General features: G+C 43.2%; 1 long non-coding RNA gene across 1 annotated transcript; it reads left to right on the forward strand.

Moving 5' to 3' along the window:
- Positions 1 to 2,855: 2,855 nt before the first annotated feature.
- Positions 2,856 to 17,675, forward strand: LOC115477144. Its single transcript, XR_003943282.1, has 4 exons — positions 2,856 to 2,909; positions 9,680 to 9,785; positions 17,389 to 17,446; positions 17,544 to 17,675. It is a non-coding gene; the product is annotated as an uncharacterized LOC115477144 (long non-coding RNA).
- The last annotated feature ends 831 nt before the right edge of the window (positions 17,676 to 18,506 follow it).

The raw sequence follows: 18,506 nt of genomic DNA on the forward strand, positions 1-18,506 counted from the left end.
CGGTGAGTAGGGGTGGTAGAGCATAGTCGGAGGTTGAAGGAGGATGTCAGTGTGAGGAATTTAGAAGCGTAGGAGTTGGATGGGTTATCAACGTGAATATTAAAGTCACCAAGAATGAGGGATGGAGATGAGGGATCAAGAAAGACGGTGAGCCAAGCGTCGAAGTCAGTAAGGAATGAAGAGAGGGGCTTATCAGGGGGGCGGTAGATGACTGCAACTCTGAGTGGTGTCGGGTAGAATAGCCGGATGGCATGAGTTTCGAAGGATGAGAAGCAGTGAGACTGTGGCAGGAGGAGGGGTTGGAAACTACAGGAGGGTGAGAGAAGAAACCCAACGCCTCCACCGCGTGCATCTGGGCGGGGAGTGTGGGAGAAGAGATAACCTCCATGGCATAGGGCTGCGATTGAGGCAGTGTCGTTAGTGGTTATCCAAGTTTCAGTTAAAGCGAGCAGTTGAAGGGAACGGGAGATGAATAAATCGTGGGTGAAGGAGAGTTTGTTGCATACTGAGTGGGCATTCCATAGGGCACACGAGAAGGGGAGGGAAGCGGGGGGGAGAAGAGGAATAGAGATGAGATTGGAGGCATTCTGGGATCGGTTACGTGGATTTGGAGAGGAGAGGTGGGGGGGACCTGGATTGGGATTGCACTGCTCTAACCATTAGGTTACTCCTCTGCTCCTTTTAGGATGTACAGGAGAACTATATTTGAAATTAGCTTTCAGATACTTTTTAGGCAGCAACAAGGGGTCAATATTCAAAACAATTGAAGTGGGCAGGAAAGACTTCTGTCCACTTAAATTGTGCTGAGCAGGTCAGGAGGAAATATTCAGCGGCAGATACATGGCTTGGACAGTGCAACTGAATATCCCCTTTGACAGCTGCGGTACTCCCTGGTTAGTGCCAGGGCAGTGAGGTGGTGAATCTGGGAGTTATGCATGTACCGGCAATATTTAGTGCCAGTACCCACCACTGAGCGGGGTCCTCCATCTATAGTCTTGCCAGTAGAGGGTGCTGTTTCACTATCACATTTTCAATAATGAGGGACAAGCAAACTGTGCAGGACTCCAGGGAACTTGCCTGTCTCTAGTGATTGACCACATACCACCCCCTACTGGCAGCAGTGCAGTTGGAGGACTCCCGCTCAGCTTAGAGGGAATAGTGGTACCCACATAGTTAATTGGGCAAGTAGCTCTTCTTAAATAGCAGTCCTAACTTTGCCCAGTTATCTATGCAGGTACAGCACTGAACATTGGCCATAGCCGCATAACTTCCAAGTGCCACCAAAGATTCAGATATTCAGTGCCAGTGCCTGGATATGGCCCAGCACTGAATAGTTAAGATATATTTTAGCTCGTTGCAGTCAGCGATTAAAATGACCGCCAGTGTCTGAATTTTGATGCAAAAGATTTCAGTGGTTAAATAACCTTGTTTGTTTGTAGGTGACAGTTATAAGTAACAAACAGTTATACTTACTTTGCTTAATTTTCAATATGTGGAGCATGATAATTTATTTATTATGGCTTTTTATGTAAATGGCAATGCATGTCCAAGCGGTGTACAATTACAAATATCAACATACACTATCAGAAAAGGAGTTCCAAAAATCAGATAGGAAAGAGGACACTGGCTGAACCTCAAAGGACATTCACTCAGAAAAAAAAAATGTTCACTAAGATAGTTGTTCAAAAAGATGGACTTTTGCTTCGGATGTACCAACAGGTTTTACTTATTTAGTGTCAATAGAAAAAGAAAACTTAATGTATCTTGCCCGATATTCAGCCACGACTATCAGCATTTTGCTATCCGTCGCCAGTGTTAAACTTTTATGCAGTCCTATTTATGTGGTTAACCTAGCTGGTTAAGTTCTGAATATTGGCACTTAACCAGCCAAGTGCCACCTGCCCCTGGAATGCCCCCAAAATAGATGGTTTTCAGTTCAGTGCTAACCGGTTATTTTCAGCTGCACTAACTAAAGCAGTGGCGTAGCTACGTGGGGCCACGGGGCCTGGGCCCCTGTAGATTTGGCCCTGGACCCCCCTGCTGACGACCCTCTCGACCCCCATCCCGCCGCCAACCCTCCCCTGCTGTTGCCTACGTTTGCTGGCGGGGGACCCCAACCCCTGCCAGCTGAGGTCCTCTTCTTCCAGCGCAAGGCTTTGTTCTGTTTCTAACATCCTGCATGTTGTACGTGCAGGACGTCAGACTCGCAGAAACAGTGGCGTAGCTACGTGGGGCCATGGGGGCCTGGGCCCCCCTAGATTTGGCCCTGGACCCCCCTGCTGATGACCCTCTCGACCTCCCCTTCCGCCGTGCAGGACGTCAGAAACAGAACAAAGCCTTGTGCCAGAAGAAGAGGACCTCGGCTGGCGGGGGTTGGGGTCCCCCGGCAGCAAAGGTAGGCGGCGGCGACAGCGGGGGAGGGTTGGCGGCAGAAGGGGAGATTGAGAGGGTCATCAGCAGGGGGGGTCAAAGTTGGTGGTGGCGGCGGGGGGGGGTCAGCAATGGCGGGGGGGGGTCGGCGGCACCGGGGGGGGGGGCTAAAATGTGCCCCCTCACGTCGGGCTCTGGACCCACCTCCTGCTGAAGTCTGGCTATGCCCCTGCTGAAGTGCAACTGAAATTAACGATTAGCCCCAAACAGGTGATTTAACCAGCCAGTTGCTGTTTCTGGCCGGTTAAATTGTTTTGAGTAATCGACCCCTCTGTTCCCAAGTAGAATTGTAAGAAACAAAACAGCCTGAAGTACCCCCCCCCCCCCATTCTGTGACTATAGGAAAAAAAAGCTTAGTAAATCAAGCTGTAAAGAAACTATGTGATCTGCTGGGTCAGAAACACTTATGCCACGTTTCATTGCAGGAGGAAGAAGCACAAGAAAGTTTCATTACAAGCCCCTTCAGATCAGTGGAAGAGGTGAGTATTATATGTGACTTTATCATTGAAACTGCTGCCTAATTTTCACACTGCCTAGCAGAACTGTAGTCTGTACATAGTCCATCTTTCAAGAATGGAAGGATAAGCAGGGCAAACGAGCATGCAAGGAATGGGGAAAAGTTGCAGGACACAGCAACTTTTCCCCATTTTCATTTTATGGGATCTTCCTCCATACAGTGACTACCCAGACTCTTACATTCGTAATTGTGAGGCTAGATCGTGTCAGAAGTGTTACATTATATGAGTTATACAGTAGCGGGGTAATTCTATAACATAGGTGCTAGCATTTTTGCACCTGTTAATCACATAAATGTTTAGAATACTATCATATATGTGTGTACATGCTGGATATGTGCCTATGTAATGTAAAAAATTGCATGAAGCCCTTAGGAAACTGGAAGACTGGGCATCCAAATGGCAGATGAAATTTAATGTGGACAAATGCAAAGTGAGGCACATTGGGAATAATAATACGAATCATAGTTACCTGATGCTAGGATCCACCTTAGGAGTCAGCACCCAAGAAAAAGATCAAGGGGTCATTGTAGACAATATGCTGAAATCTGCCCATTGTGCAGCAGCGTCCAAAAATGCAAACAGGATGCTAGGAGTTACTAGGAAAGGGTTGCAAAATAAGACCAAGAATATTATAATGTCTCTGTATCTCTCCATAGTGCAATCTCACCTTTAATATTGTGTTCAATTCTGGTTGCTGTATCTCAAAACAGATATAGTGGTAAAGGTTCAAAGAAGAGTGACCAAAATGATAAAGGAGATGGAACTTCTCATATGAGAAAAGGCTAAAGAGGTTAGGGCTCGTCAGCTTGGGAAGGAGATGGCTGAGGGGGGATATGATTAAGGTCTACAAAATCCTGAGTGGTGTAGAATGGATAAAAATGAATCAATTTTTCACTCTTTCAGAAACTACAAAGACCAGGGGACACTCAATGAAATTACATGGAAGTACTTTTAAAACAAATAGGAGGAAAGTGTTTTTCACTGAAAGAATAGTTAAGCTCTGGAACTCATTGCCAGAGGATGTGGTTACAGCAGTTAGCATATCCGGGTTTAAAAAAGGTTTGGACAAGTTCCTGGAGGAAAACCCATATTCTGCTATTGAGGTAGACATGGGGGAAGCCACTGCTTGCCCTGGGATTGGTAGCATGGAATGTTGCTGCTATTTGGTTTTGTGCCAGGCACTTGTGACCTTGATTGGCTACTGCTGGAAGCAGAATACTGGGCTAGATGAACCATTGGTCTGACCCAGTATGGCTAATCTTATAAATATGCATGTATTTATTTGACATTTGTATCCCACATTTTCTCAACGTGGTTGGTTTCAATGTACAGTATACACAGGTACTTATTAGTACCTGGGGCAATGGAGGGTTAAGTGACTTGCCCAGAGTCATAAGGAGCTGCAGTGAGAAATAAACCCAATTCCCCAGGATCAAAGTCCACTGCACTAACCACTAGGCTACTCCTCTACTCCACTCCACTCCACTCCACTCCACTGAAGGCAGAGGAGACAATAATTACAGTGATGTAATGCATTTTGGATAGGAGGTTCTGATTATTGAGAGGAGAGGAATGGGGGTATGGTGGGGGGTACAGAAGGGGTAGTGGAGTGAAATAACTATCAAAGTGATACATTGGTATAAAGGATAGTTACACTGAGTGAAATGTCTTATATATTATCAATGTGAAAGGATTTCTTGAAAAGGAAGGCTTTTAGGAGTTTACAAAATAGCAAATATGTGCTTATAGATTTTAATTATTTTGTTAGAGAGTTCCAGATTCTTGTGCTTATGAAGGAGGAGCTGGCTGAGTATACTGATTCACAACATAATCCTGGACAACACTGGAGGTGAAGGACGCCCAATATATAATTGCATGCCCCATTTGTAGCATTTCACAGTGGGAGATCGATTGGGTTGGCCATGTATTCAGGAGCAAGACCAAAAATGATCCTATGAACCAGCATGCATATCTTGAAGAGAATTCTGGCTCTGATCGGGAGCCAGTGAATTTTCTGCATTAGTAGGTTGGCGCTTTTGAATTGAGACTTCCTATAGATCAGCCTAATGGCCGTGTTTTGGGCTGTTTGTAGTCTGGTTAGTAGTTGTTCTCTGCAACTGGCATAAGCACCTTTGCAGTAATCGGCATGTGCTAAGACCATCGTTTGGACTAGCAGGCAAGAGATCTCTCTGGGAAACAAGTCTCTTATTCTTCTGAGCTTCCACATTGTCTGAAACATTTTCAATATGGTGGTTGAAATCTGTTGTTTCAATGATACATTATGGTCTAGAGTGACACCGAATAGTTTCAGAGTCTCAGCTATTAGATAGGGGGATCCATCTATGTTGACATTAGTGAAAGTATTGCTGTAGTGAGACGATGTTAACACCAGGAACTGAGTTTTATCTTTGTTAATTTTGAGTTTGAATGAGGTGGCCCAAAATATACCCAATTTAATTCTGTCCATGATGTTTTCTAGTTCGTTGTTGAATGGGATGTAGATTGACACATCTTCGGCATAAAGGAAAGGATTAAAGCCATTTTTGCCAAAGTTCATACTAGTGGTATCATCACGATGTTAAATAAGGTGTGGGATATGGGCTAGCCTTGTGAAACTCTGCATTCTGCTTTCCATATTGGAGATGGGGATCTATCTTTACTCGATAGATTCTGAATATTTAAAACGCTCAAACCACTGGTGAACCTCACCATTGAGCGCACACTAAATACTAAAAAGCCCATTTTATACTAATGGGTATCTTAGCATTTAGCATGCAGTGTTATAAATAGTGCAGATCCATGCCCAACTTGGGCGCCAGGATTTACACCTGGTTTCAGTTGGTGTAACCTCTCACACCCAAAGTTAAGCGCAGATCCCAGTGCTATGCACTATTCTATAAAGGGCGCCGATCCCAGAACATCCATTGTAGAATACTGTTCAGCGCCAATTTTTCAGCACCATTTATTGAATCCAGCTCTAAGAGGGTAATTTTATAATGGGGCATCTAGGTTCATAGGGGTGGAAGACACCTACTTTTCCCAATTTTATGAAGATACACAGGTGTCTATGGATAAAGCATCACAAAGACAAGCACAAGGTATGTAGATATAATTCTTAGATTCTGGACACATGTTTCTGCCTGCTTGGGAGTGGAGCTAAATGTTAAGTACACATGCATGCGTGCATTTTGGGACTCTGCCCATGTTCTGATCAAACTCCTCCCCTGTGCATGCCTACTATATACGTACATGCTGGCTTGCATGACAATTTTATAAGAGACCTTTATAAAATTACCCTCTATGTGATATTTTAACATGCATCTTTATTTTATCTGACTCCCACATTTTTTTTAAAACCCCACTATTTATTTATTTGGATATTGTTCACACCTTTTTCAGTACAAGCTCAAGATGAGTTACATTCAGGTACACTAGGCATTTCCCAGTCCCTGGAGTGCTCACAATCTAATTTTGTACCTAAAGCAACAAAGGGTTAAGGGGTCCTTTTACTAAAGTGCGCTGAAAAATGGCTTGCGGTATTATAGGCGTGGGTTTTCATCGCGCGACACTCCATTTTTCAGCGCACCTGTAAAAAAGCCCTTTTTAAAATTTTTGCCAAAAATGGACGTGCGGCAAAATCAAAATTGCCGTGCGTCCATTTTGGGTCTGAGACCTTACTGCCAGCCATTGACCTAGCAGTAAAGTCTCATGCGGTAACCGGGTGGTAATGACCTTTGCATGCGAAATGCCACGGCGTGCGTAGTTGACACATGCCAGAAAATATTTTCCGGATGCGCGTAGCAAACGCGTGCTAAAAATGAAATTACTGCAAGGGCCACGCAGTAACTGTGTGGAAACTCTATTTCGGCAGGCGTTGGGTGCGCGTAGATGCTTACGCAGCCTAGTAAAATGGCCCCTAAGTGACTTGCCCAACATCACAAGGAGCAGCAGTGGGATTTGAACCAGGCCAGTGCTCCAACCACTAAGCTACTCCTCTACTAGTTTAAATGCCTGGGACCTATATATGATCTTTAACATTAGCACAGAACATTTTATTTATTTAAAAAAATGTGTAGTCCTTTGTTTCTTACAATTTAAAGCAGATAACAGCTAACATAGATAATCATAATAATAAAAACAGACTATGAACCAGTTGCTTCATGAAGCAGTTATTTCATTTAGGAATTTTACCTAACCATCATTTCCTGACCTCATGTTTATCCAATCAGTATTGGGGTAATAGGATCACTCATTATTATAGTGTTTCCAAATTTGTTAGAGTCCCTAATTTCTGTTAACATTTCATCATCTGGACAGTAGTATAACCCCGTCAGAATTCTCTTTCCTTTCGCAAATAGAATTTCTATTTGTAAGAATTCCACATTGCTGTTTCCTGCTGAATTTTTATTGTTTGACTCAATTCCCTCTTTATCATATAGAGGGGCATTTTCGAAAGAAACGTCCAAGTTGGGATTTGGACGTCTTTGTAAAACGTCCAAATCCGGGGGCAGGGAAAACCGTATTTTCAAATAAAGATGGACGTCCATCTTTCGTTTCAAAAATACTAAGGACGTCCTTGGATTTGGATGTCCCTAGACATGGACATCTTTGACTTTAGGCAATTTTCGAAACCAAAGACATCCATGCCTAAAACGTCCAAATGCAAGCCATTTGGAAGTGTGAGGAGCCAACATTTGTAGTGCACTGGTCCCCATGACATGCCAGGACAGCAGTGGGGCACCCTAGGGGGCACTGCAGTGGACTTCATAAATTGCTCCCAGGTACATAGCTCCCTTACCGTGTGTGCTGAGCCCCCCAACCCCCTCCAAAACCCACTACCCCCAACTGTGCACCACTACCATAGCCCTTACGGGTGAAGGGGGCCACCTAGATGTGGGTACAGTGGGTTTTGGAGGGCTCGCTGTTTCCTCCACAAACGTAACAGGTAGGGAAGTTATGGGCCTGGGTCTGCCTGTCTGAAGTGCACTGCACCCACAAAAACTGCTCCAAGGACCTGCATGCGCTGTCATGGACCTGAGTAGAACATCTGAGCCTGGCATAGAGGCTGGCACAAAATATTTTTAAAGATGGTTTTTGAGGGTGGGAGGGGGTCAGTGACCACTGGGGGAGTAACGGGAGGTCATCCTCAATTCCCTCCGGTGGTCATCTGGTCATTTCGGGCACCAAGTTACGTCCCTGCTTCTTTCGATTATGGTTCAAAGACGTCCAAGTCTTAGGCACACCCAAGTCCCGCCTTCACCACGCCTCCAGCATGCCCCCTTGAAATGTGGATGTTCTTGCAACGGACTGCAGTTGGAGACGTCCAAAATCGAGTTTCGATTATACTGAATTGGACGTCTCTGGGAGATGAACGTCCATGTTCCGATTTATGTCGGAAGATGGACGTCCATCTCTTTTGAAAATGAGCCTGTTAGCATCACCCCATTTCCCTCCAATTTGCTTCACCCTGTCCTTGTGATATAATTTGTGCCCTGGTAACACAGTGTCCCACTGGTTATCCTCCTTTCACCAGGTATCTGAGATGCTTATTTAATCTACCTCTTCATTTAATGCTATATACTCTAACTCTCTCATTTTTTAGGTTTCTAGCAATTGTATACAGACATTTCAAAGTATGTCTTTTGTTTGTATCTGCAGCCTATCTAGCAGTTAACAGGGATAATTTGCAATCTCTTTGTTAAAGGCACCTGGCTCACTTTTGCCTTTGTTGCAACCTCCCTATCAGGATTTGATTTGATATACCACTTAATACAGTAAAGTGTCAAAGCTCTCACTTCCCTGTTTTGACAGCATCCTTCAAAAATACATTACTCTGAACCATGTGCTTCTGAACAACTGTTGGCTTTCCCCCCAGGATCTAGTTTAAAAGCTTCTCTATCTCCTTTTAAACTTTAGCTCCAGCAGCATGGTTCTACATCGGTTAGGGTGAAGCCCATCTTTTCAGAATAAGTTCTCCCTTCACCACAGTGTTATCCAGTTCCTAACAAATCTAAATGAATCTTCCCTGGACCATTATATCATCCATACGTTGAGATTCCAGCAGTCTTCCTGGCTCTTGGGTCCTGCATGTGGAAGAGGGAGAACTTCTGAAAATGCTACTGTGGAGGATTTGGATTTCAACTCTTTATCTAAGAGCCTAAATTTAGCTTCCAGAACCTCCCTCCCACATTTACCTATAGCATTAGTACCTGATGTACCAAGACAGCCAGCTCCTCCCCAGCACTGTCTAAAATCCTGTCTACAGGATGCATGAGGTCTGGTACCTTTACACCAGACAGGCAAGTGACCAAGTGATCCTCACACCACTAACCACCCAGCTATCTACATGCCTAATAATCAAATCTCCAACTGAAAAGTATATCTAAGTAGCCCTCCCCTCCTGGGCAGAAGCTCCTGGAGACACAAAGTTGCAGCAGTGTGATTAGAACTCTGGCTTTCCCTGGTTCTTAGTTCACTGCTCTAAACATTAGGCTACTCCTCTACTCTTTGTGGTTTTGAGAAATCATATACTACATTTTTACTTGTTTAAATAGATTCTAGTTTGCTCAGTTCCAATTTGGCTAGCAGAAGCCTGGCTAATGTATGCTGTAAAAGCAGCATCAAATGATTTTTTTTTTCGTATAATTATATAAGTGCCTAGCTAATACAGGATAGAGAATTTGAGGAAGCATACAAAGAGTAAAGCTTTAATTTTTCATGTCTTATTTCAGACGATGGGCGCCATAATTTGAGTACAGTAGAGTCCGTTTCCAGAGTGGTACCAGCTAAAAGCAGTAAAGCAAAGGGAAAAGACAGACTGACCGGCAGAGCAAGAAGGTAGGTGTCAGTGGCTGTCTGTTGAAATATAGACAAAAACAGGAGTGTGATGGTGATAGTAATGAAAGATACACACATTGCATGAGTGCAGCTATATTGTCAAAAATACATGTATTTGTACTTTACTCAATAGAAATCAAACAAAATAAAACATGGAAAAGAAAATAAGATGATACCTTTTTTATTGGACATAACTTAATACATTTCTTGATTAGCTTTCGAAGGTTGCCCTTCTTCGTCAGATCGGAAATAAGCAAATGTGCTAGCTGACAGTGTATATAAGTGAAAACATTCAAGCATTACTATGACAGTCTGACAGGGTGGGAGGGTGGGGGTGGGTAGGAGGTATGCATGGGGACATCAAAGCATATCATTGATATTCTAACAGGAGGGGTGGGGTGATCAACAGAGACATACAGCTTTATGGTTTATAATGAAATGAGTGCATTTTTTTCATAATTTGGAAATTATACTGCACTATCATGCTGCCTTTGTTTTAATATTTTACTGAATTTTGTAGTCGGTCTGTTGAAATGTATTTTGTCCTTGTTTACTCCTACACCTTCCTCTTTTGCTTCCCAGCTTCACTTTCCCTCTGCCTTGCGCTTCCTTCTTCAATTTTTGAACCCTTGTCACCCTTTTTGGGTTTCATACTTTTCTGTCTCCTATCTTTCTCTCTCCTCTTATCACCTTTCTCCTCCTGGTGGCTTTTTACTGGCTGTTTATCTCTTCTCTAATTACATGCAATGTTTTTTTTCTCTAACAATCAGCTAGAGTGAGTCATGCTGATGAATCACATAATGTAAGGTTGTATGCCTGCACAAAGGTTTCCAGATTCCTGCTGTACATGCTGCTGCTCAATCTCTTCTTGATATTTTGGGTGATAATGACATTCCACTGGATACATTTTGTAGTCTGAAAGAATAAAATAACTACTGCACATCTCAATAGGCAGGACTACACACAGGAAATCAACAGAGGTGTTAGATTTCACATAAAGACCGCTAATTATTTTCTGTCAAGAAGGCAGTAAGAAGACTTTGGGAGATCTCTCTTTTTTTTTTTTTTCACTTTTTCCAACAGATATCAAAGGTCCAACAGCAGAAGTATTACTGGGAAACATCGTGTCACCAAAGCTATTGACACTATCACCACTTCTGCATCTCTTACAGCCTGATCCAGGGCTGGTTCAGTGTGCAAGATGTCTGCAGGTTGAATTACTCAGGAAACAAGTGGAAGAACTGAAGCTGAGAAGCATCCATGACAATGAGATGAAATGCTTCCTGATGAGTCTTAAGATCTACAGTACAGGGAAGGATTGTTCTCTAGGAGAAGATGAAGGCTGGACACAGATCACCAGATCTGCAGAACTGACACCCTGACTTCACCTTTCCTAGAACTGAAGAAATGGTGTGCAGCACTGGAAGAGGTGACAACATCCCAGGAACAGGAGGATTCAGAGTTCAAAACCCTCAAAACCTGTAGGATAAACTTATACTAGGAAGGTTAGTGGTGGTTGGTTACTTCCTTCTGATAGGTACAGAGGAGGAGTGGCCTAGTGGTTAGGGTGGTGGACTTTGGTCCTGGGGAACTGAGGAACTGAGTTTGATTCCCGGCACAGGCAGCTCCTTGTGACTCTGGGCAAGTCACTTAACCCTCCATTGTCTGCCGCATTGAGCCTGCCATGAATGGGAAAGCGCGGGGTACAAATGTAAGAAAAAAAAAATTAATCTGATCACCAGTTATGATGTCCCCAGAGGTGTACCATCTGCCTGATGTCAAGATCTGGAGATTTTGCAGAGACTTATTAAGCCTACTGACTATTATTTGAAACTGCTAATCCACCTGAAGGTATCAAAAGTGATTTTGAGGGGCATAATCGAAAGGGTTGCCCAGGTTTTCCTGAGGACATCCTCGCAGCACGTCCCGGCGAAGAGGCAAACCCATATTATTGAAACAAGATGGGCGTCCATCTTTCGTTTCGATAATACGGTCGGGGACGCCCAAATCACGAAATTTAGGTTGACCTTAGAGATGGTCGTCCCTGATTTTTGGCCATATCAGAAACGAGGAAGCCCATATCAGAAATGACCAAATCCAAGCCATTTGGTCGTGGGAGGAGTCAGCATTCATAGTGCACTGTTCCCCCTCACATGCCAGGACACCAACAGGTAGGGGGGGATGGGCCTGGGTCCGCCTGCTTGAAGTGCACTGCACCCACTAAAACAGCTCCAGGGACCTGCATACTGCTGTGATAGAGCTGGATATGACATTTGAGACTGGCATAGAGGCTGGCACAAAATATTTAAAAAGGTTTTTTTTTAGGGTGGGAGGGGGCTTGGTGACCGCTGGGGGAGTAAGGGGAGGTCATCTGGTCAGTTCAGGCACCTTTTTGAGGCTTGGTCGTAAAAAAAAAAGGACCAAGTAAAGTTGCCCAAGTGTTCGTCAGGGACGCCCTTCTTTTTTCCATTATTGGTCGAGGACGCCCATGTGTTAGGCACGCCCCAGTCCCACCTTCGCTACGCTTCTGACACGCCCCCATAAACTTTGGTTGTCCCCGCAACGGAAAGCAGTTGAGGACGCCCAAAATCGGCTTTTGATTATGCCGATTTGGGCGACCCTGTGAGAAGGACCCCCATCTCCCGATTTGTGTCGAAAGATGGGCGCCCTTCTCTTTCGAAAATAAGCCTGATAGTGGTTCTGAGAGAGAAGGTGAAGCAGATAGATGTGCAGGCAGTGTTTTCCTGAATCCTCCCTGTCGAGAGTAGAGGCTGAGGCTGAGAAGCTTGTACCCTGGAGATGAATGCATGGCTGCATGGATAGTGTCTTCAAGAGCATGTTGGCTTTCAGGACCATCGGATGGTTTTCCAAGGGTTGCTAAGCTGAGATGCTGTCCTCCCCTTCTTTGATAGGTGAAGTGTCTTCTGCAACAGACTGACTAATATACTGAGGAGGGTTTTAAACTAAGATCATGTTGTGTGTGTGTGGGGGGGTGGGGGGGTGGTAAGTAAAAAAAAAAAGCCCTCAGGTAAGTAAAACATTAAACATTTGTATAGAAAAGGGGGAAAAGGTAACATTTGGAAAGTTCTGTATACTCATACCCATAGTATGGTAAATAAAGTTCTGGATCTAAAAATTGTAATGGAAGAGGCTGACTTGGATATTGGTGGTCAAGGAGATAATAGATGAATGACATGACTGGAATATAGTTATACCAGCTTTTAATCTATTCAAGAAGGGCAGGATAGGAAGAAAGAGAGGCAGAGTGGTGCTATATGTCAAAAATAATATTAAAATCAATGAATTACAGGACTTATGAGGTAAGAAGGCAGCACTATGGGTTAATCTGGAAAGAGGGAATGGCATGTCTGTCTATGCAGATGTGATAAACATACCTCCCTCAAGGGCAAAAGAAATATTACTATGAAAGAGAAAATGTATTTGATATGTCCTGGCTGCATTGTTACCTAGAAGTAGGGAGTCCTGCATTCTTTACATGGAGAACTATTCCGGACACTAGTAATGGAGCCCAGGTGGGAAGAGAGTGATACTGGATCTTGTGCTTAATATTGGGAAGAATGTTTCTGATGTCATTCAGTGATCAACAGATAGTCAAAGATAGGGAATACCTCAAGGAGTCATTAGGAGAAGTAGAAAAGCAGTGGCAAAACTGAAAAGGAGATATTTTAAGGGCTATGAAACTTTTCTTAGTAATGTAAATAAAAATAAGATGAAAAAGAGGTTACATATGATTTTCAAAAGACATAGCTGAAATGGTAAGGAAAAAAAGTTAGCCTTTATAAACTAAAAGATCACAGAAAGAGAAAGACAAATAGCAATATATTGAGAAGCTATGGGAAGCTGGTAAAGTAGTCAGGAAAGCAAAGATGGAAAGAAATAGTTAATACAGTAAAGTAGGTGGACAGGAGGAAGTGCAAAAGTGGCATTGTGAAACTCAAGGCTGAAGGGGAGGAATATGTAGAGGCTAATGAAAATAAAGGGGAATTGCTTAACCAATATTTCAGTTATGGGAATGCCTATGCATGATCTTGTTGGCACACATAGTTGTTGACACAGTTTTATAGGTTCATTTTTCATGCGTAGAACATGCTTTTGACATGTAAAGTGCTTTTTGAAATGATCCCCTATATAGACATGGGCCGTTAACACATGACTATTAAAAAGATTAGTGCATGAGCCCTTAACACCACCTATTTTAAGGGCTCACATGCTAATCATTTCCTAACCAGTTAGTGTTATGTCAAACTCCTGATGCAACGTCAAACAAGAAAAGCAGACTGAAAATTGTTAGCTGAGTGGATTTATTTTCAGTTACCCAATGTGGCCACGTTTCGCCTCAAATGGCTGCATCAGGGGTTTACAGTACACTGTTAATCAGACATATAAAGAATATAATTAAAATCAGCATGTAAATAATTCTAAAATTGTCTAAAACAACATATAAATAATTCTAAAATCATCTATTGAAAAAATATAAAATAATAACAGTCAAAATCTTTAATAATGATATGTCAACAATAAAAATTTTACATTACAAAACTGATCTCCCTTGGCGGAGGCCAGGTCACTGACCCCCCGCTTCTCTAACGAGCAACATTGCATCATAGCCCAGCGCCAATGTAACACGCTAGGGGCCTCCCGGCTGAGCCAAAGCTGCAAGATGGTCCTCTTCCCCATCAGCACCGATCTCCTCAGAAAGCCCCTCAATCCTTCTGGCATCCGCCCCTGCGTCGAGAAAACATCAAACAATTGTCCGGGGGTGGGCCTCCATGGCACCCACATAGCCGACACCTGATGAGCAAGGGCTAACCAAAATGCCAACACCCCCGGGCAGTACCAAAACATATGGCCCAGGGAGGCCCCCCCTCTAGCACATTTAGGGCAGTTATCTGTTTCACGCAATGTTGTTCGGAAGGCCCTATGAGGGGAGATGTGCAGCTGAAGGATAAACTTGTAATTCAACTCCCACCAAGCCGCATTCTCAGTCACTTTGCTGATGGAGTTCAAGCAGGTCATTACTTGTTGTGGTTCCAAACGCCACTTCAATTCCTGACTCCACTGGGCACATATCAGAGACGTGTCCAACGGTTCCAAATGAGTTCGTAAGCAACTGTGAAAGTATTTCAATGGCGTTCTTAGTTGCGCCTCTAGAGCCAAGAGCTCAACTTGACTCTCCCAAACTCTCTGTCCCAGGGAGTCAGCTGGCAGGGATTGTATATAATGCTTCATTTGGAAATAAGCAAATAGATCGCCCCACTCCAAACCATATTCCTCACATAAAGCCTGAAAAGTCTTGATAGCCCCCTGCTCTGTCACTATCTGAGATAAAAATTGGATCCCTCGGGCAGTCCATCTGTTCAATGAAAGGGATGACCCTTCCTCTGGGAAGGAAGGGTTGCCTCGGATCGGCAGCAGGGATGATGCCAAATTATTCCATTTAAAGATTCTGCAAAGCCCGCGCCACGCTTTGCGTAGGGGGTATAAAATATATTTTTAGGGGCCCAGGGGGGTTAGCTGATCCGATGGGGCATGTAGCCAGAATGCAAAGTAAAGAGGGGCCATCAAACTAGTCTCTGTCCGTGTACAGGAAAAAAATTCAGTGGATCGAAACCAGTCCGATAAGTGACGTAAGCAACATGCCATAGAAACAAGTCTCAAATCCAGTAAACCCAAACCCCCCTTGTCTCTTGGGCGCATAAGTTTTTTGATCCCAATCCGAGCTCTCTTCCCCTGCCACAAGAACCCGTTAAGCTGTTTCTGGAACCAGGGGAGTGGGAGCATTTGTAGACTATAAGTCTACTTGGGGAACAATATCATGTTGTATAATACTATGCGACCATTTAAAGAAATGGGTAACCCCCTTCAGCTCTGCAAAGTAATAGACAAGTGATCCCTCAAGGGCCCCATATTTACTGCATGTAATCGGGATAAGTCTGACGGAATATGTACACCCAAATAACGGACCGCCCCCTCAGCCCACTAGAATGGGAAATCCCCTACCCAGTCTTCCTTCACCTCCGGTTGGACCGGTAGAGCCCATGACCAGTATTTTAAAAAAAAAATGCTGACTGAATACTGACATCATCTTTTCCGGAATCTCTGGAATTTCATTCTGCTTGGCATCACAGTCTCTTACCCATTTGTGTTACTGGTGAACTATAGAGATGTGCAAAGGGCACATGTTTTCTTCTTGGGCTTTTGTCCTAATTTTGGGGCTTTTCCGTTCATATTCACACATTAGTTTTAATAAAAATTTTAACATGTGCGGTAATTTTTAAATCTACGCAATATATGGTAAGTACCTGACATCAAAATCTCTTTTGGGAAGTATGAACTCCCCCTCAAATCACAAGTCAGGAATCTTGGAATACAGTTAGATTCAACACTTATTCTGATTCCCCAAATCCAAGCAACCTTCAAGAGCTACTTCTGGTATTTGCCACAACTACACTGCCTCTCTCCTTACATCGAGAAGGAAAATGTTATCCCAGTTGTGCATGCCATGATAACATCAAAACTGGATTACTGTAATGCACTCTACAATGGTCTGACTACAAAGGGTCTGCACCAGCTCCAATTGATTCAGAATGCTGCAGCAATATTCATAGAAGGTTGCAAGCGACGTGACCAAATCACACCATTTTTGCAAAAAAAACTTTATTGGCTACCAGTACAATACAGAGCTAAATTTAAAACTCTATGTCTGATCTTCAAGGCCTTTAAAGGAAATGGACCTTAGTACTTGAAGAACAGGATGACCTTCTACACACCTCCAAGGACACTAAGGCCTTCCCAAGGGACATCCCTAACCACACCCTCTCCAAAAGGACATTACATGATGTGACAACCTGCTTCTCCTGAGTAGCCCCCACACTTTGGAATGCACTCCCTGAAAGGCTCCGCTTAACACATGACTATCTCTACTTCAGGAAGCAGGTGAAAGTATGGCTGTGCAACCAGGCCTTTAATGGAAGAAGTAACTAACCTGTTAGTGTCTCTCTCTCTCTCTCTCTCACACACACACACACACACACACACACACACACACACACACACACACAAAGCTGCACATACTATAGATGGAGATGTTCATCCACTCCTACTGTAGCTGAGATAATATTTAATCACCTGACTTCATATGCAACTCTCTTTAAATTAGTCACCTTATTTTCTAACTCCTCTTACTCTCTTACCTATCTATATGTTCCATCTTTGCATATACCCTTCACTGTCTATTAAAATGTTGTATTACGTATTGTGTTGACATTGTAAATAATATACTATGCCATACTTTGTATTATTATTTGCATATTTTGACTGCTGTAATTGTCTATTGCTTATGTTTGATTTATTCTTATTGTACACCGCCTTTAGTGAATTCTTTCAAAAAGGCGGTAAATAAATCCTAATAAATAAATAAAATAAATTGCACACTAAGTTTAAGGCACAGTAAGAAATGCACATCCCTAGTGACCTGCTGCCTTCAGAGAGTACCTGTTACAGGTAAACATCTAAATGTAAGGAAAGACTCTTCTGTAGCTCTATCAGTTTTTCTAAATTGCTTAATGTTTTGTTTTCTTAGATGGGATGGAAAAAATGGTAAAACTGCATCTTGTACAGTGGAAGGATCTTCTGTCCAGGTAGGTGTAGGGTAAGATCATCTTTCATACCTGTTAGATAAGAATTAGTCTTTGAGAAATAGTTTTTAACTTGTGAGTGGTCTTTGGCTTATTCTAGGAACTCCCAGAGCCGGAAAAATTGAAGGTTGCATATTCATCTGACAAGAAATTAGAAAATGATAGTAGTACGTTGCAAGAGGAAAGCTTGGAACTGCCAGGGATCCAAAGTAGCCAAGATGTTTCTGAGGAAAAGAGGAACAAAGAGACAGAATACAGAGAAGATTATGTGCCTAGTATCCATCATTTAGAGCCAAAAGGCTGTCTACACCATAAAGGGGTACCAGAGAATGGAGAGTGTGGATCTGATCCTTGGAATCCAGAGGCCAACATAAGCACTGGTGCTTCAAAAAAAGCAACCCAAAAGCTTCAAATCATAGCAATAGAGGAAAAAGGTTTCCGGAAGGCATCAATGCGCAGAAAAGTTAGCCGTTAGGTAAGAGGAAGACCATATGAAAGAATAGTAGGAGATAGTGATAAAGGTGTACTCCTCCGTAAAGCAAAGATAATAATGGGAAATGATCAGGTTCTTGACTCCCTTGATATAAAGAAAATATAAATATACTCCATACTCAACCAAAACTCTGGGTTTATCAAATCAGCATGGAGCACCAACTGCGTATTGTAAAGAAAACAAAGCTACATAAAAATCCTTAGTGAGAAAAGTGAAGAATGTCCTAGAGATTGCACTACATACAAGGAAATGGAGGATGAGAATATTTACTTGGATCACAGTTATCCTTAGTTTGTATCTGAAGATATGAGGGCCCAGTCCAGCCTGAGCCTTTAAGAGATTGAGTCCTACAGGCTGCTGCTCCTAAGGCTGAGTAGTATGTAAGAGTGAGGGCTGCCCCATGGAGGATGTGCCTCTTTCAGGCCCCGATACTCAAACCTCTGGTGCTGTTCTGAATAGTGCTGTAAAAATACCGTTAGAACAGCGTAGAAGAATGTCCTAATACTCATTGCTAATGAGATGCAAATATAGGCGCGCTCATAGCACTGGGCATTAGGGAGTTTGGTGGGA

Source organism: Microcaecilia unicolor, chromosome 9 (assembly GCF_901765095.1).
Source record: "Microcaecilia unicolor chromosome 9, aMicUni1.1, whole genome shotgun sequence".
Lineage (NCBI taxonomy): Eukaryota > Metazoa > Chordata > Amphibia > Gymnophiona > Siphonopidae > Microcaecilia > Microcaecilia unicolor.